We start from the raw sequence: 25,349 nt of genomic DNA on the forward strand, positions 1-25,349 counted from the left end.
ATGTACTTTGCAAATCTCTACGCTATATTTGGAGCCATTTCAAATAACTGTTCTACTTGGAGCTATTCCAAATTTTTGCTCCATTATACGTATCCGGTATCTCTACTCAAAGCTATCCGGATAGGTGTTAAGCTTGCATTGATGTAACTCTTTACGTCGAACTCTTTATCACCTCCATAACCGAGAAACATATCCTTATTCCTCTAAGGATAATTTTGACCGCTATCTGGTGATCTACTCCTAGATCACCTTTGTACCTTCTTGCCAGACATGTGGCAAGGCACACATCAGGTGCGGTACTCAGCATGGCATACCGTATAGAGCCTATGACAAAAGCATAGGGGACGACCTTTGTCCTTCCTCTTTCTCCTGTCGTGGTCGAGCCTTAAGTCTTAACTTCATACCTTACAACTCAGGCAAGAACTCCTTCTTTGACTGATCCATCTTGAATACCTTCAAGATCATGTCAAGGTATGTGCTCATTTGAAAGTACCATTAAGCGTTTCGATCTATCCTTATAGATCTTGATGCTCAATGTTCAAGTAGCTTAATCCAGGTTTTCCATTAAAAACCACTTTTCAAATAACCCTATATGCTTTCCAGAAATTCTACATCATTTCTGATCAACAATATGTCAACAACATATACTCATCAGAAATTCTATAGTGTTCCCACTCACTTCTTTGGAAATACAAGTTTCTCATAAACTTTGTATAAACCCAAAATCTTTGATCATCTCATCAAAGCGTACATTCCTACTCTGAGATGCTTACTCCAGTCCTTAGAAGGATTCCTGGAGCTTTGCATACTTGTTAGCATCTTTCAGGATTGACAAAATCTTCTGGTTGTATCACATACAACCTTTCCTCAAGAAAATCATCAAGGAAACAATATTTTGACATCCTATTTGCAAGATTTCATAAATAATGCAGTACCTGCTAATTCCGACAGACTCTTAGCATTGCTACGAGTGAGAAAGTCTCATCGTAGTCAACTCCTTGAACTTGTCGGAAAACATCTTAACGACACGTCGAGCTTTCTTAATGGTGATACCTACCATCTTTATCCGTCTTTCTTTTAAAATCCATATGTACCCAACAGCCTTATGACCATCAAGTAGTTCTTCCAAAGTCTACACTTTGTTTTCATATATGGATCCTCTCTCGGATTTTATGGCCTCGAGCCATTCTTGGAATCCAGGCCCACCATCGCTTCTCCATAGCTCGTAGGTTCATTGTTGTCTAGCAACATGACTTCCATGACAGGATTACGTACCACTCTGAAGTAGTATGCATCCTTGTCGTCCTACGAGGTTTTGGTAGTGACTTGATCCGAAGTTTCATGATCACTATCATAAGCTTCCGCTTCAATTGGTGTAGGTGCCACAGGAACAACTCCTTGTGCCCTGCTATACACTAGTTGAAGTGATGGTTCAATAACCTCATCAAGTCTCCACCTCCCACTCAATTCTTTCGAGAGAAACTTTTCCTCGAGAAAGGATCCGATTCTAGAAACAATCCCTATTGCTTTCAGATCTGAGACTGGAGGTATACCCAACTGTTTTGGGTGTCCTATGAAGATGCATTTATCCGCTTTGGGTTCGAGCTTATCAGCCTGAAACTTTTTCACATAAGCGTCGCAGCCCCAAACTTTTAGGAAACGACAGCTTAGGTCTCTCTGAACCATAGTTCATACGGTGTCGACTCAAACGGAATTGCGTGGTGCCCTATTTAAAGTGAATGTGGTTGTCTCTAATGCCTAACCCATAAACTATAGTTGTAATTCGATAAGAGACATCATGGTATGCACCATATCCAATAGGGTGCGGTTATGATGTTCGGACACACCATCACACTATGGTGTTCCAGGCGGTATTAGTTGTGAAACAATTTCCACAATGTCTTAACTGTGTGCCAAACTCATAATTCAGATATTCATCTCTATGATCATATCATAGATATTTTATCCTCTTGTCACGACGATCTTTCAACTTCACCCTGAAATTACTTGAACCTTTCAATAATTCAGACTCGTGATTCATCAAGTAAATATACTCAGCATCTACTCAAATCATCTGTGAAGTAAGAACATAACGATATCCACTACATGCCTTAGCACTCATTGGACTGCACACATCAAGATGTATTACTTCCAACAAGTTGCTTTCTTGTTCCATCTTACTGAAAGCGAGGCCTTTCAGTCATCTTGCCCATGTGGTATGATTTGCATGTCTCAAGTGATTCAAAATCAAGTGAGCCCAAACGATCCATCTGTATGGAGTTTCTTCATGCATATATACCAATAGGCATGGTTCGCATGTCTCAAGTGATTCAAAATCAAGTGAGTCCAAGGATCCATCAACATGGAGCTTCTTCATGCGTTTTATACCAATATGACTCAAATTGCAGTGCCACATGTATGTGGTAATATCATTACTATCTTATATCTTTTGGCATGCACATGTGTATCACTACGATCGGGATTCAATAAACCATTCATTTTAGGTACAAGACCATTGAAGGTATTATTCAAATAAACAGAGTAACCATTATTCTCCTTAAATGAATAACCATATTGCGATAAACATAATCTAATCATGTCCATGCTCAACGCAAACACCAAATAATAGTTATTTAGGTTTAATACCAATCCCGATGGTAGACGGAGCTTGCGATGTTTGATCACATCAACCTTGGAAACTCTTCCAACACCTATCGTCGTGTTACCTTTGGCTAGTCTTCGTTTATTCTGTAGCCTTTTATTTCGAGTTACTAACACTTAGCAACTGAACCGGTATCTAATACCCTGCTGCTACTAGGAGTACTAGTAAAGTACACATTTAATATAATGTATGTCCAATACATACTTTTGTCAACCTTGCCAGCCTTCTCATCCACCAAGTATCTAGGGTGGTTCTGCTTCAGTGACCGTTCCCCATATTACAGAAGCACTTAGTCTCGGGTTGAAACTAGTGATTTTTACTAACCATCAACAATTGATGCTCCTATTTGATTTCTACTTTCGCGGTGTCGTGAATAGCTCAAGGATCATATCTATCCCTGATATGTTATAGTTCATCACCAAGCTCTAGTAGCTTGGTGACAGTGACTTTGGAGAACCATCACTATCTTATTTGGAAGATTAACTCCCACTCGCTTCAAGCAATTGTAGTACTCATACAATCTGAGCACATGCTCAACGATTGAGCTTTTCTCCTTAGTTTGCAGGCTTAGGAAACTTGTCAGAGGTCTCATACCTCTTGACGTGGGCACTAGCCTGAAATCCCAATTTCAATCCTTGGAACATCTCATATGTTCTGCGATGTTTCAAAAACGTCTTTGGTGCCACAATTCTAAACCATTTAGCATTACGCACTGAACTATCATGTAGTCATCAAAACGTGTATGTCAGATGTTCGCAACATCCACAACTGACGCTTGAGGTTCAGCTCACTGAGCGGTGCATTAAGGACATAAACCTTCTGCGCAGCAATGAGGACAATCCTCAGTTTACGGACCCAGTCCGCATAATTGCTACTATCAACTTTCAACTAAATTTTCTCTAGGAATATATCTAAAACAGTAGAACTAATGCGTAAGCTACGACATAATTTGCAAAGTCCTTTCGACTATGTTCATGATAATTGAGTTCATCTGATTATTTCATGAACTCCCACTCAGATAGACATCCCTCTAGTCATCTAAGTGATACATGATCCGAATCAACTAGGCCGTGTCCGATCATCACGTGAGACGGACTAGTCATCATCGGTGAACATCTTCATGTTGATCGTATCTTCTATATGACTCATGTTCGACCTTTCGGTCTTCCGTGTTCCGAGGCCATGTCTGTACATGCTAGGCTCATCAAGTCAACCTAAGTGTATTGCGTGTGTAAATCTGGCTTACACCCGTTGTATTCGAACGTTAGAATCTATCACACCCGATCATCACGTGGTGCTTCGAAACAACGAACCTTCGCAATGGTGCATAGTTAGGGGGAACACTCTTCTTGAAATTATTGCGAGGGATCATCTTATTTAAGCTACCGTCGTTCTAAGCAAATAAGATGTAAAACATGATAAACATCACATGCAATCAAATAGTGACATGATATGGCCAATATCATTTTTGCTCCTTTTGATCTCCATCTTTGGGGCGCCATGATCATCATCGTCACCGGCATGACACCATGATCTCCATCATCATGATCTCCATCATCATGTCTTCTTGAAGTTGTCTCGTCATCTATTACTTCTACTACTAAGGCTAACGGTTTAGCAATATAGTAAAGTAATTACATGACGTTTATGTTGACACGCAGGTCATAAATAAATTAAGACAACTCCTATGGCTCCTGCCGGTTGTCATACTCATCGACATGCAAGTCGTGATTCCAATTACAAGAACATGATCAATCTCATACATCACATATATCATTCATCACATCCTTTTTGGCCATATCACATCACACGGCATATGCTGCAAAAACAAGTTAGACGTCCTCTAATTGTTGTTGCAAATTTTTACGTGGCTGCTATAGGTTTCTTAGCAAGAGCGTTTCTTACCTACGCCAAAACCACAACGTGATATGCCAATTTCTATTTACCCTTCATAAGGACCCTTTTCATCGAATCCGATCTGACTAAAGTGGGAGAGACAGACACCCGCTAGCTGATACGTCTCCAACGTATCTATAATTTTTGATTGCTCCATGCTACTTTATCTACTGTTTTGGACTATATTGGGCTTTATTTTCCACTTTTATATTATTTTTGGGACTAACCTATTAACCGGAGGCCCAGCCCAGAATTGCTGTTCTTTTTGCCTATTTCAGTATTTCGAGGAAACAGAATATCAAACGGAGTCCAAACGGAATGAAACCTTCGGGAACGTGATCTTCTCACCGAACGTGATCCAGGAGACTTGGACCCTACTCCAAGAAGTTTCCGGGGAGGTCACGAGGGTGGAGGGCGCCCCACCCCCCTGGGCGCGCCCCCTGCCTCGTGGGCCCCTCAGAGCTCCACCGACGTGCTCCTTCCTCCTATATATACCTACGTACCCCCATTAGACCAGAGGGGGAGCCAGAAACCTAATTCCACCGCCGCAACTTCCTGTATCCACGAGATCCCATCTTGGGGCCTGTTCCGGAGCTCCGCCGGAGAGGGCATCCATCACGGAGGGCTTCTACATCAACACCATAGCCCTTCCGATGAAGTGTGAGTAGTTTACTTCAGACCTTTGGGTCCATAGCTAGTAGCTAGATGGCTTCTTCTCTCTTTTTGGATCTCAATACAATGTTCTCCCCCTCTCTCATGGAGATCTATTCGATGTAATCTTCTTTTTGCGGTGTGTTTGTTGAGACCGATGAATTGTGGGTTTATGATCCAACTTATCTATGAATAATATTTGAATCTTCTCTAAATTCTTTTATGTATGATTGAGTTATCTTTGCAAGTCTCTTCGAATTATCCGTTTGGTTTGGCCAACTAGATTGGTAGTTCTTGCAATGGGAGAAGTGCTTAGCTTTGGGTTCAATCTTGCGGTGTCCTTACTCAGTGACAGAAAGAGTTGCAAGGCACGTATTGTATTGTTGCCATCGAGGATAACAAGATGGGTATTTATCATATTGCATGAATTTATTCCTCTACATCATGTCATCTTGCTTAAGGCGTTACTCTGTTTTTAACTTAATACTCTAGATGCATGCTGGATAGCGGTCGATGAGTGGAGTAATAGTAGTAGATGTGGGCAGGAGTCGGTCTACTTGTCACGGACGTGATGCCTATATACATGATCATACCTAGATAACCTCATAACTATGCTCAATTCTATCAATTGCTCAACAGTAATTTGTTCACCCACCGTAGAATATCTATGCTCTTGAGAGAAGCCACTAGTGAAACCTATGGCCCCCGGGTCTATTCTCATCATATCAATCTCCATTACTTTATTTTACTTGTTTTGCTTTTACTTTTTACTTTGCTCTTTATACCAAAAATACCAAAAATATTATCTCTATCAGATCTCACTCTCGTAAGTGACCGTGAAGGGATTGACAACCCCTAAGCGTTGGTTGCGAGTTGCTACCGTTTTGTGCAGGTACGAGGGACTTGCACGTGACCTCCTACTGGATTGATACCTTGGTTCTCAAAAATTGAGGGAAATACTTACGCTACTATGCTGCATCACCCCCTCCTCTTCGGGGAAAACCAACGCTAGCTCGAGACGTAGCAAGAAGCATTTCTGGCGCCGTTGCCGGGAGGCCTACGCCAAGTCAAGTTAAGATTTACTCTCCCGTCAACGAGCCATTTCTAGCGCCATTGCCGGGGAGGCCTACGCCAAGTCAAGTCAAGATTTACTGTCCCGTCAACGAGCCATTTCTGGCGCCGTTGCCGGGGAAGCCTACGCAAAAGTCAACATACCAAGTACCCATCACAATCTCTATCTCTCGCATTACATTATTTTCCATTTGCCTCTCGTTTTCCTCTCCCCCACTTCACCCTTGCCGTTTTATTCGCCCTCTCTTTCCCTTTGCCTTTTGTTTGCTCGTGTGTTAGTTTGCTTGCTTGTACGTCATGATGGCCTTACCTAATTTTGGTGATCTTCACCTTAAAAGGCTAGAAGATATCGAAAACAATGTCAGGAAGTTTATGGTCTTGCAATTTGAGCATAATAATTTCTTTAGAAACGAGCTTAAGGAACAAAAGAGTTTTATGAGTTATATGAATAAAGAGCTCGATGATATGTCCAAAGAATTTGATGGTGTAAGAGCCCAAATTGCTCATCTTGAAAAAATGACCGCTGAAATTTCAGATATGCAAGCCACCTTAGTCAATAAGATGGCCGCTAAACCGAATAACTATGAAAATCAAGATGAAGATCTGAAAGTTATTGATGTGTCCCCTATTAAATCGTTGTTTTGCAATGGGAATCTTGATGAATCTGATTATGATCTTCCCTTACCTAGAAGGCGTTCTAAGAATTCTGAGTTTTTAGATCCTGATGATGAAATTGATAAAAAAGGGATTGAAAGAAATAAAAATCTAGATATTGCTAAACCCACTATTTTGGATCTCAAGGAATTTAACTATGAAAATTGCTCTTTAATTGATTGTATTTCCTTGTTGCAATCCGTGTTAAATTCTCCTCATGCTTATAGTCGAAATAAGGCCTTTACCGAACACATTGTTGACGCCTTAATGCAATCTTATGAAGAAAAGCTTGAGTTGAAAGTTTCTATCCCTAGAAAACTCCATGATGAGTGGGAACCTACAATTAAGATTAAAATTAAAAATTACGAGTTTTATGCTTTGTGTGATTTGGGTGCTAGTGTCTCTACTATCCCCAAAGCTTTGTGTGATTTGCTAGATTTCCGTGACTTTGATGATTGCTCTCTAAACTTGCATCTTGCGGATTCCACTATTAAAAACCCTATGGGAAGAATTAATGATGTTCTTATTGTTGCAAATAGGAATTATGTGCCCGTAGATTTTATCGTTCTTGATATAGATTGCAATCCTTCATGTCCTATTATTCTTGGTAGACCTTTCCTTAGAACGATTGGTGCAATTATTGATATGAAGGAAGGGTATATTAAATTCCAATTTCCCTTAAAGAAGGGCATGGAACACTTTCCTAGAAACAAAATAAAATTACCATATGAATCTATCATGAGAGCCACTTATGGATTGCCTACTAAAGATGGCAATACCTAGATCTATCCTTGCTTTTATGCCTAGCTAGGGGCGTTAAACGATAGCGCTTGTCGGGAGGCAACCCAATTTTATTTTGTGTTTTTTGTTTTTGGTTCTGTTTAGGAATAAATAATCCATCTAGATTCTGTTTAGATGTGGTTTTATCTTTTAATTAGTGTTTGTGCCAAGTTAAACCTATTAGATCTTCTTGGAAGATAGTTATTTGATCTTGCTGTAATTTCCAGAATCTTTGCGCTCAGTGCCCGAATTGTGAAAACTCACCAGAACGTGATAAAATAGTGATTCCAATTGCTTCTGATCAATAAACAAATTGCCCAGGTCGTCTAATTTTGTTAGAATTTTTTGGGTTCCAGAAGTTTGCGTTAGTAACAGATTACTACAGACTGTTCTGTTCTTGACAGATTCTGTTTTGCGTGTGTTGTTTGCTTATGTTGATGAATCTATGGCTAGTAAAATAGTTTATAAACCATAGAGAAGTTGGAATACAGTAGGTTTAACACCAATACAAATAAATAACAAGTTCACTACAGTACCTTAAAGTAGTCTTTTGTTTTCTTTCTCTAACGGAGCTCACGAGATTTCTATTGAGTTTTGTGTTGTGAAGTTTTCAAGTTTTGGGTGAATTCTTTTGATGGATTATGGAACAAGGAGTGGCAAGAGTCTAAGCTTGGGGATTCCCATGGCACCCCCAAGATAATCCAAGGACACCAAAAATTCAAAGCTTGGGGATGCCCCGGAAGGCATCCCCTCTTTCGTCCACTTCCATCGGTAATTTACTTGGAGCTATATTTTTATTCACCACATGATATGTGTTTTGCTTGGAGCGTCTTGTATTATTTGTGTCTTTGCTTGTTAGTCTACCACAATCATCCTTGCTGTACACACCTTTTGAGAGAGCCATGTATGAATTGAAATTTGTTAGTTTACTCTATGTGCTTCACTTATATCTTTTTGAGCGTGATAATTTTTGCTCTAGTGCTTCACTTAGATCTTTTAGAGCACGGTGGTGGATTGTTTTAAAGAAACTTGATCTCTCATGCTTCACTTAGATTATTTTGAGAGTCGTTAATAGCATGGTAATTTGCTTAATGTTAATATACTTGGTATTCAAGATATGTGAAACTTTCTTTTTAGTGGGTTGAATACTAAGATAAGTTTGATGCTTGATAATTGTTTTGAGATATGGAGGTGATAATATCATAGTCGTGCTAGTTGAGTAGTTGTGAATTTGAGAAATACTTGTGTTGAAGTTAGCAAGTCCCGTAGCATGCACGTATGGTTAAAGTTGTGTAACAAATTTGAAGCATGAAGTGTACCTGGCTTGTGCATCCTTATGAGTGGCGGTCGGGGACGAGCGATGGTCTTTTCCTACCAATCTATCCCCCTAGGAGCATGCGCGTAGTACTTGATTTTTGATGACTTCTAAATTTTTGCAATAAGTATATGAGTTCTTTTGACTAATGTTGAGTCCATGGATTATACGCACTTTTACCTTTCCGCCATTTGCTAGCCTCTTCGGTACTGTATATTGCCCTTTCTCACATTGAGAGTTGGTGCAAACTTCACCGGTGCATCCAAACCCCGTGATATGATACGCTCTTTCACACATAAACCTCCCTATATCTTCCTCAAAACAGCCACCATACCTACCTATCATGGCATTTCCATAGCCATTCCAAGATATATTGCCATGCAACTTCCATCATCATCATCATCATCATGACATGCTTTACTTTTGTCATATTGCCATTGCATGATCTTGTAGTTGACATCGTATTTGTGGCAAAGCCACCATGCATTATTTTTCATACATGTCACTCTTGATTCATTGCACCATCCTGGTACACCACCGGAGGCATTCATATAGAGTCATATCTTGTTCTAGTATCGAGTTGTAATCATTATGTTGTAATCAATAGAAGTGTGATGATCATCATTATTAGAGCATTGCCCAATCAAAAAAAGAGAAAGGCCAAAAATAAAGGAAAAAAAAGAAAGGCCCAAAAAAAAGAGAAAATAAAAAGGGCAATGCTACTATCTCTTTTTCCACACTTGTGCTTCAAAGTAGCACCTTGTTCTTCATGTAGTGAGTCTCATATATTGTGCTTCAAAGTAGCACCATGATTTTCATATAGTGAGTCTCATAAGTTGTCTTGTTCATACTAGTGGGAATTTTTCATTATAGAACTTGGCTTGTATATTCCAATGATGGGCTTCCTCAAAATGCCCTAGGTCTTCATGAGCAAGCAAGTTGGATGCACACCCACTAGTTTTCTTTTGTTGAGCATTCTTAGCTCTAGTGCATCCGTTGCATGGCAATCCCTACTCCTTGCATTAACATCAATTGATGGGCATCTCCATAGCTCATTGATTAGCCTTGTTGATGTGAGACTTTCTCCTTTTTTGTCTTCTCCACACAATCCCCATCATCATATTCTATACCACCCATAGTGCTATGTCCATGGCTCGCGCTCATGTATTGCGTGAAGGTTGAAAAAGTTTGAGATTATTTGAGTATGAAACAATTGCTTGGCTTGTCATCGGGGGTATAGAAGTTGGGAACATCTTTGTGTGACGAAAATGAAGCATAGCCTAACTATATGATTTTGTAGGGATGAACTTCCTTTGGCCATGTTATTTTGAGATGACATAATTGTTTAATTAGTATGCTTGAAGTATTATCATTTTTATGTCAATATGAACTTTTGTCTTGAACCTTCGGATCTGAATATTCATACCATGATTAAGAAGATTTACATTGAAATTATGCCAAAGTATCACTCCGCATCAAAAATTCTCTTTTTATCATTTACCTACTCGAGGACGAGCAGGAATTAAGCTTGGGGATGCCTGATACGTCTCCAACGTATCTATAATTTTTGATTGCTCCATGCTACTTTATCTACTGTTTTGGACTATATTGGGCTTTATTTTCCACTTTTATATTATTTTTGGGACTAACCTATTAACCGGAGGCCCAACCCAGAATTGCTGTTTTTTTGCCTATTTCAGTATTTCGAGGAAGCAGAATATCAAACGGAGTCCAAACGGAATGAAATCTTCGGGAACGTGATCTTCTCACCGAACGTGATCCAGGAGACTTGGACCCTACTCCAAGAAGTTTCCGGGGAGGTCACGAGGGTGGAGGGCGCGCCCCCCCTGGGCGCGCCCCCTGCCTCGTGGGCCCCTCGGAGCTCCACCGACGTGCTCCTTCCTCCTATATATACCTACGTACCCCCATTAGACCAGAGGGGGAGCCAAAAACCTAATTCCACTGCCGCAACTTCCTGTATCCACGAGATCCCATCTTGGGGCCTATTCCGGAGCTCCGCCGGAGAGGGCATCCATCACGGAGGGCTTCTACATCAACACCATAGCCCTTCCGATGAAGTGTGAGTAGTTTATTTCAGACCTTCGGGTCCATAGCTAGTAGCTAGATGGCTTCTTCTCTCTTTTTGGATCTCAATACAATGTTCTCCCCCTCTCTCGTGGAGATCTATTCGATGTAATCTTCTTTTTGCGGTGTGTTTGTTGAGACCGATGAATTGTGGGTTTATGATCCAACTTATCTATGAATAATATTTGAATCTTCTCTGAATTCTTTTATGTATGATTGAGTTATCTTTGCAAGTCTCTTTGAATTATCCGTTTGGTTTGGCCAACTAGATTGGTAGTTCTTGCAATGGGAGAAGTGCTTAGCTTGTGGTTCAATCTTGTGGTGTCCTTACTCAGTGACAGAAAGAGTTGCAAGGCACGTATTGTATTGTTGCCATCGAGGATAACAAGATGGGGTATTTATCATATTGCATGAATTTATTCCTCTAAATCATGTCATCTTGCTTAAGGCGTTACTCTGTTTTTAACTTAATACTCTAGATGCATGCTGGATAGCGGTCGATGAGTGGAGTAATAGTAGTAGATGCAGGCAGGAGTCGGTCTACTTGTCACGGACGTGATGCCTATATACATGATCATACCTAGATAACCTCATAACTATGCTCAATTCTATCAATTGCTCAACAGTAATTTGTTCACCCACCGTAGAATATCTATGCTCTTGAGAGAAGCCACTAGTGAAACCTATGGCCCCCGGGTCTATTCTCATCATATCAATCTCCATTACTTTATTTTACTTGTTTTGCTTTTACTTTTTACTTTGCATCTTTATACCAAAAATATTATCTCTATCAGATCTCATTCTCGTAAGTGACCGTGAAGGGATTGACAACCCCTAAGCGTTGGTTGCGAGTTGCTACCGTTTTGTGCAGGTACGAGGGACTTGCGCGTGACGTCCTTTTGGATTGATACCTTGGTTCTCAAAAACTGAGGGAAATACTTACGCTACTATGCTGCATCACCCCCTCCTCTTCGGGGAAAACCAACGCTAGCTCGAGACGTAGCACTAGCCACCTTATGCAACTAGTGCATGTCAGTCGGTGGAACCTGTGTCACGTAAGAGTACGTGTAAGGTCAGTCCGGGCCGCTTCATCCCATGATGCCGCCGAATCAAGATAAGACTAGTAACGGCAAGTAAATTGACAATATCGACGCCCACAACTGCTTTGTGTTCTACTCGTGCATAGAAACTACGCATAGACCTAGCTCATGATGCCACTGTTGGGTAACGTAGCAGAATTTTAAAATTTTCTACGCATCACCAAGATCAATCTATGGAGTCATGTAGCAACGAGGGAGAGGGGAGTGCATCTACATACCCTTGTAGATCGCTAAGCGGAAGCGTTCAAGTGAACGGGGTTGATGGAGTCGTACTCGTCGTGATCCAAATCACCGATGATCCTAGTGCCGAACGGACGACACCTCCGCGTTCAACACACGTACAGCCCGGGGACGTCTCCTCCTTCTTGATCCAGCAAGGGGAGAGGAGAAGTTGAGGGAAAACTCTGACAGCACGACGGCATGGTGGTGATGGAGCTCGTGGTTCTCTGGCAGGGCTTCGCCAAGCACTACGGAGGAGGACGAGGTGTTGGAGGAGGGAGAGGGCTGCGCCAGGGGAAGGGTGCGGCTGCCCTCTCTCTCCCTCACTATATATAGGGGAAAGGGAGGAGGGGGAGGCGCCCTAGGGTTCCCTAGGGGAGGGGCGGCGACCACAGGGGAAACCCTAGATGGGTTTGGGCGCCCCCACCCCCTAGGAAACTTGCCCCCCAAGCCAGGAGGGGCGGCTGCCCTAGGGGTGGCGCCCCCACCTCTCCTGGTTACGTGAGATGGGGTGGCAGGGGCGCTCAGCCCCTTAGTGGGCTGATGTGCCCTCTCCCCTTGGCCCATTGGGCCCCCCAACGCTTGCCGGGGCCTCCGAAACCCCTTTCGGACACGCTGGTCATCACCTGGTACCCCCGGAACAATTCCGGACTCCAATACCCTTCGTCCAATATACCAATCTTCACCTCCGGACCATTCCGGAGCTCCTCGTCATGTCCGGGATCTCATCTGGGACTCCGAACAACCTTCGGTAACCACCTACTATTTCCCATAACAACTCTAGCGTCACCGAACCTTAAGTGTGTAGACCCTACGGGATCGGGAACCATGCAGACATGACCGAGGCAACTCTCCGGCCAATAACCAACAGCGGGATCTGGATACCCATGATGGCTCCCACATGTTGCACGATGATCTCATCGGATGAACCACGATGTCGAGGATTCAATCAATCCCGTATACAATTCCCTTTGTCTAGCGGTATTGTACTTGCCCGAGATTCGATCGTCGGTATCCGATACCTTGTTCAATCTCGTTACCGGCAGCTCTTTACTCGTTCTGTAACACATCATCCCGTGATCAACTCCTTGGTCACATTCTGCACATTATGATGATGTCCTACCGAGTGGGCCCAGAGATACCTCTCCGTCACACGGAGTGACAAATCCCAGTCTCGATTCGTGCCAACCCAACAGACACTTTCGGAGATACCCGTAGTGCACCTTTATAGCCACCCAGTTACGTTGTGACGTTTGGTACACCCAAAGCATTCCTACGGTATCCGGGAGTTGCACAATCTCATGGTCTAAGGAAATGATACTTGACATTAGAAAAGATTTAGCATACGAACTACACGTTCTTTGTGATAGGCTTAGGATTGGGTATTGTCCATCACATCATTCTCCTAATGATGTGATCCCGTTATCAACGACATCCAATGTCCATGGTCAGGAAACCGTAACCATCTATTGATCAACGAGCTAGTCAACTAGAGGCTTACTAGGGACATGGTGTTGTCTATGTATCCACACATGTATCTGAGTTTCCTATCAATACAATTCTAGCATGGATAATAAACGATTATCATGAGCAAGGAAATATAATAATAACTAATTTGTTATTGCCTCTAGGGCATATTTCCAACACAAGGCACGTGTTGTATTGTTGCCATCGAGGATAAAAAGATGGGGTTTATGTCATATTGCTTGAGTTTATCCCTCTACATCATGTCATCTTGCTTAATGTGTTACTCTGTTCTTATGAACTTAATACTCTAGATGCATGCTGGATAGCGGTCAATGTGTGGAGTAATAGTAGTAGATGCAGAATCGCTTCGATCAACTTGACACGGACGTGATGCCTATATTCATGATCATTGCCTTGGATATCTTCATAACTATGCACTTTTCTATCAATTGCTCAGCAGTAATTTGTTCCCCACCATAATACATGCTCTCATGAGAGAAGCCACTAGTGAAACCTATGGCCCCTGAGTCTCTTTCTTATTATATTGCATCTCTTTTATTATCGCATCTCGTTTACTATTTTGCAATCTTTACTTTCAATCTATACAACAAAATACCAAAAATATTTATCTTATTGTCTCTATCAGATCTCAGTTTCGCAAGTGACCGTGAAAGGATTGACAACCCCTTTATCGCGTTGGCGAGGTTCTTGATTGTTTGTGCAGGTACTAGGTGACTTGTGCGTTGTCTCCTACTGGATTGATACCTTGATTCTCAAAAACTGAGGGAAATACTTACGCTACTTTGCTGCATCACCCTTTCATCTTCAAAGAAAAACCAATGCATACTCAAGAGGTAGCACACCTCCGCAGATAATAGATCCCAACTATTGAACTATGTTGGGGAAATGTTTTGACGAAGTGTGATAGCCCAAGGCTACTGGTCTTCACATTGGCCACCAAAATGTCTGAAACAACCGCAAGGGCATACAACAATTCTAACTGCTTCCATATAGGTTCGTTACCAAGCCAAGCATCATTGGAGCCCATTCCAAATTGTGGATTCGAAGGAGTTAGGACGTACTTGGGTTAAGAAGATCTGCCCATAGTTTGGAAGTGTTTTGTAATTGGACAAAGACAATGTTTATGAATTTGGAGTTAAGACCCCCCCCCCCCCCCCCCCGAAAAGGCTTTTAGGTCGACAGATGACCGGGCACTAAACCATACTTCCTTTGTCCGCATAATAGTGGGCGTTTGGCTATTCTATGGCAAATTGATTTTTTGTGTGTGCAGAAAACCCCTTCCTCCCCTCATTTAAGCTAGTAGTGTTGCTTCGATTTATGTACACAATTAATGTTCATGCATCGTTGCTCACTGCGGTTACCTCGAGGCATAGACCAAGGGGGCGAACACAAAATTACCGCTTAAAAGCCAGATCTACACTTATTTTCAGAAAAGTGGAGGAGTGTAGGCGTGCAGTCTTTTGTAAAATCGTAAGTAATGTAGCATCGTTTACAAGTAGAGGGATAACCTCACCAGGGGCATTATCCATTGGAACACTCCAAGGAGAAAACCTAGCTAACCTTGCTAGTTCATGAGCTACTCCATTACGCTTTCTATTACAATGATCATAATTGACATGGGAAAAGTCTAATGACATGAAATAACAGTCATCTATAATGGATGAAGCGATTGAAGAAGAGTAGCAAGATTCAATGCACCCACCACCTCCATGCTATCCCAATGCACTTCAATCTTACACAGTGTCTTAGATCATCAAGAAGGCCCAAGAATGAGCCAAAAAGGACACGCCTAAAAATTGTGTTGCATGCCGTGGTTTAAGTAAAAAATAATAAAATAGAAACGGATCATCTACAATCATGGACATCGACCACGGGCCAGCCTCTTTTGCTCAGCGCTGCTGCGCGAGACGGCGTCACTCTCATGGAAGGAAATGGATTTGTAGCGGTGGCAGGAGCTGCTGGTTCACCATGACAGACTCATCATATATACCTATAGCAGGAGCGGTGGGGTGGCTCACAGCTCGGACAAGGCGAGCAGCTCGTCGAGGTAGTCCGCTCCAAGGTCCTCCAGCTCCAGCACGCACGTTGACAACGACGATGCAGCGGCTGCCTCCTGCCTCGTCGCCTCTGCTGCCGTCGCCGTGGCTCTGGACATCCTCTTTTTGTTGGGTCTTCTCTTTCGGATGCAGTGCCGCCGCTTGAGCGCGAGAGCAGGCGAGTCCCCCGCGGCGGCGCAGCCGATGTCCAGCGTGCGCAGCGACTCCTGCACGAGCTTCACCGGGAAGTTGAGCACGGCGGCCGGGCCGCGCACGGAGAAGGCGGCCTGGTCGTAGGCGAGTGCGGCGGCCTGTGGGGTGTCGAAGGTACCAAGCCAAACTCGGGCGCCATTACGGGTGGAATCCCGGATCTCCGCCGCGTACTTGCCCCACGGCCGCTTCCGCACCCCAATGAGCGGCGAGTCCGGCGCATCACGTGAACTACTGGAGCTCCCCTGCGGTAACAGCGACGGCGACGCGACAGGCACCGTCACGATCTCCTCCCAGGCTGAGGCCGCGGGAGGTGTAGTGAAGAAGGTGGAGGTGGCTTCCATGGGGAACGAGAAGGAGGACAGCTGGTAGTCGAACCCCGTGTCAGCATTAACTTGAGCTTCAGCTTGAGAAGCAGGCTGATGATGCGTGTAGTGTGTATTGGATGAGAAAGAAATGGAGTAGCCGTGGTAGCAGTGGAAGCCATCATAGGTAGGTAGCTCCATCTGCAGGTGGTATGGTTCCATGTGTGGAGCATCTACGTAAAGTGTACAGTACCTTATATATACAGCGAGGAGACGAGATCCAAGGAGGGCACGGAGAAGCTTAATCAAGCCGCACAGACGGCAGACAAGCTTTGACTTATAACGACAGAAACTGATGAAATACTAAAAGTCACTAGGCCAGTAGCTAGGCCTGATAAACATCTCCATCGATCAGGTGGAATGCACAGATGCAAATGTTGACGTAGGGCGGCTGGATACGACAGAGCACTCGGGCGTCACCGCGACGTACCTCTCCGTATCCATCGGTGGTCAATATCTCTTCTTATTACTACTACTAGGCACTCTCATCTACTTTAACTAGCTAGTGCAACCCTATCATGTGCATGCATGGTCAACAAGATCATCGTAGGAGTATTTCCTTGTGCCGTCGACCCATCGGAAGCTATAGCACTTTAAATCTACGATGGTCGAGCGATGGATTTGCATCTTTCAGTAGATATGTACCAACCCCGGTTCTTTTTTACTCTGCGTATAGTATAAGATTTCTAATCTCTGATGTCAAACATTATATGAGAAAAAAATCAACATTCACAATACGAAATCAGTATCATTATTATTTTTAGAATACAAATTAATCAATTGATATCATTAGTTACATCATGAATTTAATTTTCATATATATTGTATAACTTTAGTATTGTAGATATTGATTTTTTAAAAAATATAAAAAATACGGTCAAAACTTTATAAAGTATAACTTCACACAAATCTTGTATACAGTGTAAAAGGGACCGGAGGAGTACATATGTAAACACCATTCAAAAGGATAGGGCTAACATAACTGTAGATATGTACTCTTTCCGTCTATAAATACTTGTCGGAGAAATGTCTGTTTCTCCGACAAGTATTTTCGGACGAAGAGAGAGTACATATGTAACTGCAGATTTGTTTTTTGCCGGGTACTATATAAAGTGAAGATATGGAAGGATGCCACGTATATATAGCTGGATGGCAATGGCTCGCCGAATCTAGCACATGAAGTACATATACATATGGAAAGGCGCATGCATATATGCGGCACTCCATGTGCATGCATGCAGATGGACAGGAAGAAAATAGCCCCGGCAGCAACGATAAGCCATTAGTGTAAAGCAGACACTCTGATCTAGCATTACTGCGCTTGCATCTTTTATGGTTTCATAGGACCCGGATACAGATAAGCAGGTGTCTGACACCTCGTATATGAACAACGCAAGCTTACACTAATCGTAGCAGGTGCCTGTGAAGGTTCACATACAACGAACCAGCACATACGCCCATAGTATACGCTTTGTTTTATTCTCTCTCGTACGATGCTTAGCAGGTAGTAGTCGCCACTCGCCAGCTATAAAGTAACACAACCTACTCGTCTTCTCAATCTAAGCCCTGGGATTCAATAAAGAACTTGCGCCTTCGATGATATCCAGCAGGCCTGTTTGGCCGTTGTTTGCGCCTTCGATGCAGAGAGGGCGGAAACCAAACTTTTCATGGCTCTGCCACCTACATAATATTTCCCTCGTTTCGTAATCATAATGCAGCATCTATATATTTTGCCCATATGTTAAGCGGTCTTGTTTGTCCTTTCTTTGTGCATGATCGTGTTGGCGGGGTCGAGCTTGCCTACCTTGTTTGTTCCCTGTCGGTTTTTTTTTAAAGCCTACTGGCACACTTTATTTCAACTTAAGGACAGAAATGTCGTTCATTACGATTTGAATCCCCAAACAAATCAGAATTTTTATAATAGGGGTGTCTCGCCAGATTGTGCGCAACACTTTGACTGTGCTAAAGGGAGATAGCTCAAATTCTTCGTTCCTTCTGGAAACAGTATGCTAAAATGGCAGTGTAAGGACTCCAAGCCTCAATGATGTCATTGCAAGCTTGAATAAGTTCCAATGAATCTGATTTGATGATAATCTGTGAACAGCCCAGACCCTCCACCAGAATCGAGACCTTTCTGACGACCAATTGCCTCAGCCGTGATCGCATCCAGCAAAATGGTTAAGCACTGAAGCCACTCGCGCCACTGCATCTACATTCAACTTTTACTCATTTCTTGGAGGTTTTTGCCACAATATCTCATGTGGTTCTGAAGGTCTCGCTGCTCTGCTATAGTTAACTGAAAGTGTGTGGTTTGTTCCTAGTGTTGACGTGTGGGCAGCGGTGCCATCTGTGGGCATGCGTGGATGAGGGCTTGGGTACCGATTTAAACACGCACTACTGAAATCAAACCCTATGCCGAGTGCCAGAAATACTCGGCAAAGGGCCTAAAACACTCGGCAAATCCTTTGCCGAGAATTGTTCTCGGCAAAGACCACCCGGCGTACACCTCTTAGGCAAACAGAATTTTGTCAAGAGCCAATCGTCGGACACTCAGTAAAGAGTTTGCCGAGTACCAAACAGTGTCCCTCGGCAAAATAAAGTGACTTCACGGCCGCTGATTCCGTCAGCTCTTTGCCGAGTGTCTCGCTCGGCTTAACTGTAACAGACAAGTACCAGCAACTCCCTTTTACCAAGGGTCGCTCTCAGCAAAGACACAACCAAACTGCCAGCGCATGCCACTTTGCAAGCATCGCTCTCAGTAAAGGTATGTCTTCCGAGTGCTGCTGTCGGTAAAGATTCGTTGCCAGTATTATTTCTGCCTCTATTTCATCGATCGCTACAGCAAAAATAGATAGACAATACACAAGCTATATATGAACTCACATGGTTAACAACAAACTCAGAAAGGGCTTCTATATGGTCCACCCAAGCTTAACAACAAACTCACATAGGCATTATATAAATAGTTCACACAATCTTCATTTGAAGTCACAAAGTAGTTCTTTAGCACAAGTGCCTACATACTAAACAACAAAGTGGCATGTCTACATGCGACCGCAACATAAAAGCAACACCATAATTAGGACAACCTGAAAGAAAATTATCAAGTTCTTCAATTCATTGAACCCGATAAGCTGTTTCTGGCTTGCACCATTGCATCGTGGGAGCTGAACATAAAAGCAACAAAGTGTAATGATTCTCTGCCTCCTCTCTGCTATTTTTTTGAAACGGTCACGGGGGAAAAGACTCCCCGCCTGAATATATTTCAAAAAGAAATTGATCCAGTTTATAAGGAGGTTTGGGGGTCCTGCTATTCTCTCTACTATTGAACGCATTGTGAGAGCTGCCTGGGTAACGAAGTAATTGTTCATTGCATGTTGACCATGAACCGTAGACTCCTGGACACCTACCTTTGTACACCGCATACCACTTCATCTACAAAGAAAGAGAAAGTGAGGCAGAGAAGGAATGCAAGGTTAAAATAACACATCATACATAATCCACGCAAGCATTCATCACTCATATACCCAAAAGCATCGCAAGTGGCAATCCAAGTCCACATCAGCAACTACATAAATATATCACAAAATCAATGTCAAAATATCTAGGTGGACTACTCCGAAGTGTAGCCGGTGAAACCAGTGATCGTGGAGTCAGAGCATGTGGGGGCATCCCCCACAGTGGAGGACCAAGCGTCGTCGGGAATGGAGTCAGAGCACGTGGGGGCATCCCCCACAGTGGAGGACCAAGCATCGTCGGGAATGATGGTCGGTGGACTCAATGGCAACGGGTCATCTCTCTCCTTACATGGTGGGGCTTTGCTCTCCTTAGTTGGCGGATTCTTCTTGGCCAGATCCTCAAATACTTTATTAGGATCACGTGCGGGTTCTCCTAAATGAGGGCCGCCAAGCGGTCCTCGGCGCGCTTCTCCTTGAGTGTGGAGTTGAACCTAACGGAACATGCATCGTCGGAGGAAGCCATAACCGTGCAATCGATCGATGCTAACACCTTTCATCACGCAATGAAAAATAACATAATAATCAAAGATCAAAGATTACTTCTAAGCAAATTTATCATGGTGGAAACTCTCATGGATATTTTGACTTCCGGTGATGGTCGAGTTGGGCGAGCTCATCGTGCGTACTCAAGGTATCACAGGATGAACTAGCTCAGATCGTCCGCCATCATCAAAAGTAGATTTTCTCTTCGGGAAGATCTCTTACAACTCTCATCTCTCTCGTGCTTGTATATATGGTGGACACTCCCTCACAGGTACTTTGACTTTTGGTGATGGTCGAGTTGGGCGAGCCCATCGTGCATTATCATGGTATGACAAGACAAACTCGCACAGATCGACTGCCATCGTCAAAAGTTGATTTCTTTCCTCCAAGAACAACTCTCGTCGACTATCTGTGATGGTCGCTCTTTCTCTGCACTTCCTACTTTACCATGATCTTAGAGGAAGAGCAGAGGAAGAGCGACCCCCTACGGCAACAGTCAGTAACATCTCTCGTCTGTCAAATATGGTGGACACTCTCTCTAGTGGTTGCATATACAGTGGACACTCTCTCACGAGTATTTCGACTTCCGGTGATGGTCAAGCTAGGTGAGTACATCGTGCATGACAAAGGTATATGTCGTGGAATTGTCACGGCAGATGTCCTTAGTGTCAGGACTTAGTCGCTAGGCCAACGCATCTATGTGGTAGCTTGAGAGGGGTTAAGCGGGATGAGAGACGTGATGTTTTACCCAGGTTCGGCCCCTCACGGTGGAGGTAAAAGCCTACATCCTGCTTCATTGATATTGATGATGATGATCACGGTTACAAGAGTGCTCTATCTCGAGAGCTATTGTCTAAACCTAACTTGTCCAACTTGTGGAACTTGTGAATCTTGTCCCCCTTGGGGTGCCCTGCCCCTCCTTATATATGTTGAAGGGGCGGTTTACATGACTAATCCTATTAGGATTAGGATTACCCTATTACAAGTGGAGTCCTAGTCTTGCTTCCTTTGTAAGGGAATATTCCTTGTGCTTTCCTCATAAACCGGCCCACCATTTAAACGTGAACCGGCCTTCTGGGCCTTGGTCCTCGTCATCCATCTGACCCGCTCGCCGGGTCACAAGTGAGCCATAATGACCAGGCGGGTTGCTTGTAAACCGCCAGGTCAGGGCGGGTCGCCAGTGAACCGCCAAGTGTCAGCCGGATCTCAAGTAAACCGCCAAATCCAGTCGGGTCACCGATGAGTCTTCAGGCTCGTGAATCCTCATACCAGTGAACCGCCAGACACGTAAATCGCCAATCCTCTGGCGGTTTACCAATGAAACGCCTAGTCCGGCCGGATTATACTTCCGGCCGGTTTACGCCGCGGGGTATATCCCCGACAGTATATCACAGGAACTCGCCTAGATTGACCGCCATCATCAAAAGTCGATTTCATTTCCTCCAAGAACAACTCTTATCGACTGTCGGTGATGGTCGCTCTTCCTCCACTCCTCCTACTTTAAAAAGATCACAGAGGAGGAGCAGAGGAAGCGTGACCCCCTACGACAATAGTCGATACCATTCCTCTGAGACATCTCTCATCCGTCAAATATCGTTGACACTTGCTCAAGATAAAAACTACTACACAAAAACTACTAGATATAAACTACTACATAAAAACAACTACAAAAAACTACTACAAAAACTTATAACATCCATGCATACATCCACCCATAGCATCCATCCATACAGCATCATTAAAATTTATCTATATAGAATCCATCTATCCATCTATTAATCCATCCCTCTATGCATCCATTCATCCATCATCTATGCATCCATACATCCATAGGGGGATGTCACCAATTAGACCTGATGGACCAGCTCAAGGGAGTGGAGGGCGCCCCCGGGGTGGGCGCCGGTGGGGAGCCTACTAGGGAGCGGTGGGGATAAGAAGACCGGGGGTCGGCCGGTGGGGAGCTAATGAAAATGTGAGCGCGGGATTTCACTTAAGTGTGCTGTGGACCTTTCCCGAGAGCCTGCCGGTGGGTGACTCGGAAAAGGTTCTAAACCCTAGATCTAGGTTTTAACTTTTACCGGGAGGCCATCTCGGAAAAGGTCTACAAACCCTAGATCTAGGTTTTCTCTTTTACCAAGTGTAGCTCTTGGAAAACACACATATACCAAGTGTTGCTCTTGGAAAAGATACGTATACCGAGTGCTGCTCTCAGAAAAGACACCTATACCACTCTCCGAAAAAGCATGAGTAGTAAGAAACATATGGTGCCTTTTTCATCTAAACCTGCATCACCTAGGATTTTCCTAGGATTTAAACGGTTGCATCAGGCATGCCACCAGGTAATTTCGCCCCCCCCCCGGTGGCAGGGCCAGCCCCTCCCTCATCTGCACAAGGGCTACGCATGTTGCAAGGACATCACATAGGTGTTTCCATGCCGCTTCCGGGCATGATTTCATGTGCTGCCTTGCTGATCTGCAACTTCTAGTATTGATACCCTAGCAGAGGAATAAATGTCTCAAATATTGCACGCGGGTCAAAAATGTGGGGGCCTAGCATGTGTTGTTATGGCCTCCTTTTAGAGCACGAGAAGTTTCGAGGCCAACGAAGAAACAGGACCTGCACTTCCTGCACAAATCGGACACGTTCCCTCTTGATACCCAAAGACTAGCTCGAAGATGGTGCGGTTTACAAGAAGCCTTAGGGGAGGCTTATTTGAAACGCGCCCAAACTTTTACCACACCCTACAAGTGTTGGAAATATGCCCTAGAGGCAATAATAAATTGATTATTATTATATTTCCTTGTTCATGATAATCGTTTATTATCCATGCTAGAATTGTATTGATAGGAAACTCAGATACATGTGTGGATACATAGACAACACCATGTCCCTAGTAAGCCTCTAGTTGACTAGCTCGTTGATCAATAGATGGTTACGGTTTCCTGACCATGGACATTGGATGTCGTTGATAACGGGATCACATCATTGGGAGAATGATGTGATGGACAAGACCCAATCCTAAGCCTAGCACAAAGATCGTGTAGTTCGTATGCTAAAGCTTTTCTAATGTCAAGTATCATTTCCTTAGACCATGAGATTGTGCACCTCCCGGATACCGTAGGAATACTTTGGGTGTGCCAAACGTCACAACGTAACTGGGTGGCTATAAAGGTACACTACAGGTATCTCCGAAAGTGTCTGTTGGGTTGGCACGAATCAAGACTGGGATTTGTCACTCCGTGTAAACGGGGAGGTATCTCTGGGCCCACTCGGTAGGACATCATCATAATGTGCACAATGTGATCAAGGAGTTGATCACGGGATGATGTGTTACGGAACGAGTAAAGAGACTTGCCGGTAACGAGATTGAACAAGGTATCGGGATACCGACGATCGAATCTCGGGCAAGTACAATACCGCTAGACAAAGGGAATTGAATACGGGATTGATCGAATCCTCGACATCGTGGTTCATCTGATGAGATCATCGTGGAACATGTGGGAACCAACATGGGTATCCAGATCCCGCTGTTGGTTATTGACCGGAGAACGTCTCGGTCATGTCTGCATGGTTCCCGAACCCGTAGGGTCTACACACTTAAGGTTCGATGACGCTAGGGTTATAAAGGAAGTTTGTATGTGGTTACCGAATGTTGTTAGGAGTCCTAGATGAGATCCCGGACGTCACGAGGAGTTCCGGAATGGTCCGGAGGTAAAGATTTATATATGGGAAATCTTGTTTTGGTCACCGGAAAAGTCTCGGGTTTTATCGGTAACGTACCGGGACCACCGGGAGGGTCCCGGGAGTCCACCAAGTGGGGCCACCAGCCCCGGAGGCTTGCATGGGCCAAGAGTGGGAAGGGACCAGCCTCTGAGTGGGCTGGTGCGCCTCCCACAAGGCCCAAGGCGCAGCTAGGAGGAGAAGGGGAAACCCTAGGCGCAGATGGGCCTAAGGCCCACCCTAGGGCGCGCCCCCCTCTCCCCCTCTTGGCCGCCCCCCTCCATCCCATCTAGGGCTGCCGCCCCCTAGGGGTGGGAACCCTAGAGGGGGCACACCCTCCTCCCCTTGCCCTATATATACTTGAGTTTAAGGGGCTACAACAGACACGATTTGATCTCTCCCTGGCGCAGCCCTACCTCTCTCCTCCTCGTCTCTTGCGGTGCTTGGCGAAGCCCTGCTGGAGTACCACGCTCCTCCACCACCACCACGCCGTTGTGCTGCTGTTGGATGGAGTCTTCCTCAACATCTCCCTCTCTCCTTGCTGGATCAAGGCATGTGAGACGTCACCGGGCTGTACGTGTGTTGAACGCGGAGGTGCCGTCCGTTCGGCACTAGGATCTCCGGTGATTTGGATCACGACGAGTACGACTCCTTCAACCCCGTTCTCTTGAACGCTTCCGTATAGCGATCTACAAGGGTATGTAGATGCACTCTCCTTCCCCTCGTTGCTGGTTTCTTCATAGATAGATCTTGGTGACACGTAGGAAAATTTTGAATTTCTGCTACGTTCCCCAACGGTGGCATCATGAGCTAGGTCTATTGCGCAGATTCTATGCACGAGTAGAACACAAAGTAGTTGTGGGCGTTGATTTTGTTCAATATGCTTACCGTTACTAGTCCAATCTTGTTTCGACGGTATTGTGGGATGAAGCGGCCCAGACCGACCTTACACATACTCTTACGTGAGACTGGTTCCACCGACTGACATGAACTAGTTGCATAAGGTGGCTAGCGGGTGTCTGTCTCTCCCACTTTAGTCGGAACGGATTTGAGGAAAAGGGTCCTTATGAAGGGTAAATAGCAATTGGCATATCAC

The 25,349-nt window shown here is 44.2% G+C and overlaps 1 protein-coding gene and 1 pseudogene across 1 annotated transcript in view; one reads left to right on the forward strand and one right to left on the reverse strand.

The window, feature by feature from the left end:
• LOC147976771 (uncharacterized) overlaps positions 1–25,349 on the forward strand; it is a 177,531-nt gene that overhangs the window by 94,179 nt on the left and 58,003 nt on the right. The window lies entirely within an intron of this gene.
• On the reverse strand, positions 15,936–16,673 carry LOC125554904 (ethylene-response factor C3 pseudogene; annotated as a pseudogene).

The sequence above is a fragment of the Triticum urartu genome, chromosome 4A (genome assembly GCF_056163025.1).
Source record: "Triticum urartu cultivar PI428250 chromosome 4A, HENAU_Tu73, whole genome shotgun sequence".
In the NCBI taxonomy this organism is placed as follows: domain Eukaryota; kingdom Viridiplantae; phylum Streptophyta; class Magnoliopsida; order Poales; family Poaceae; genus Triticum; species Triticum urartu.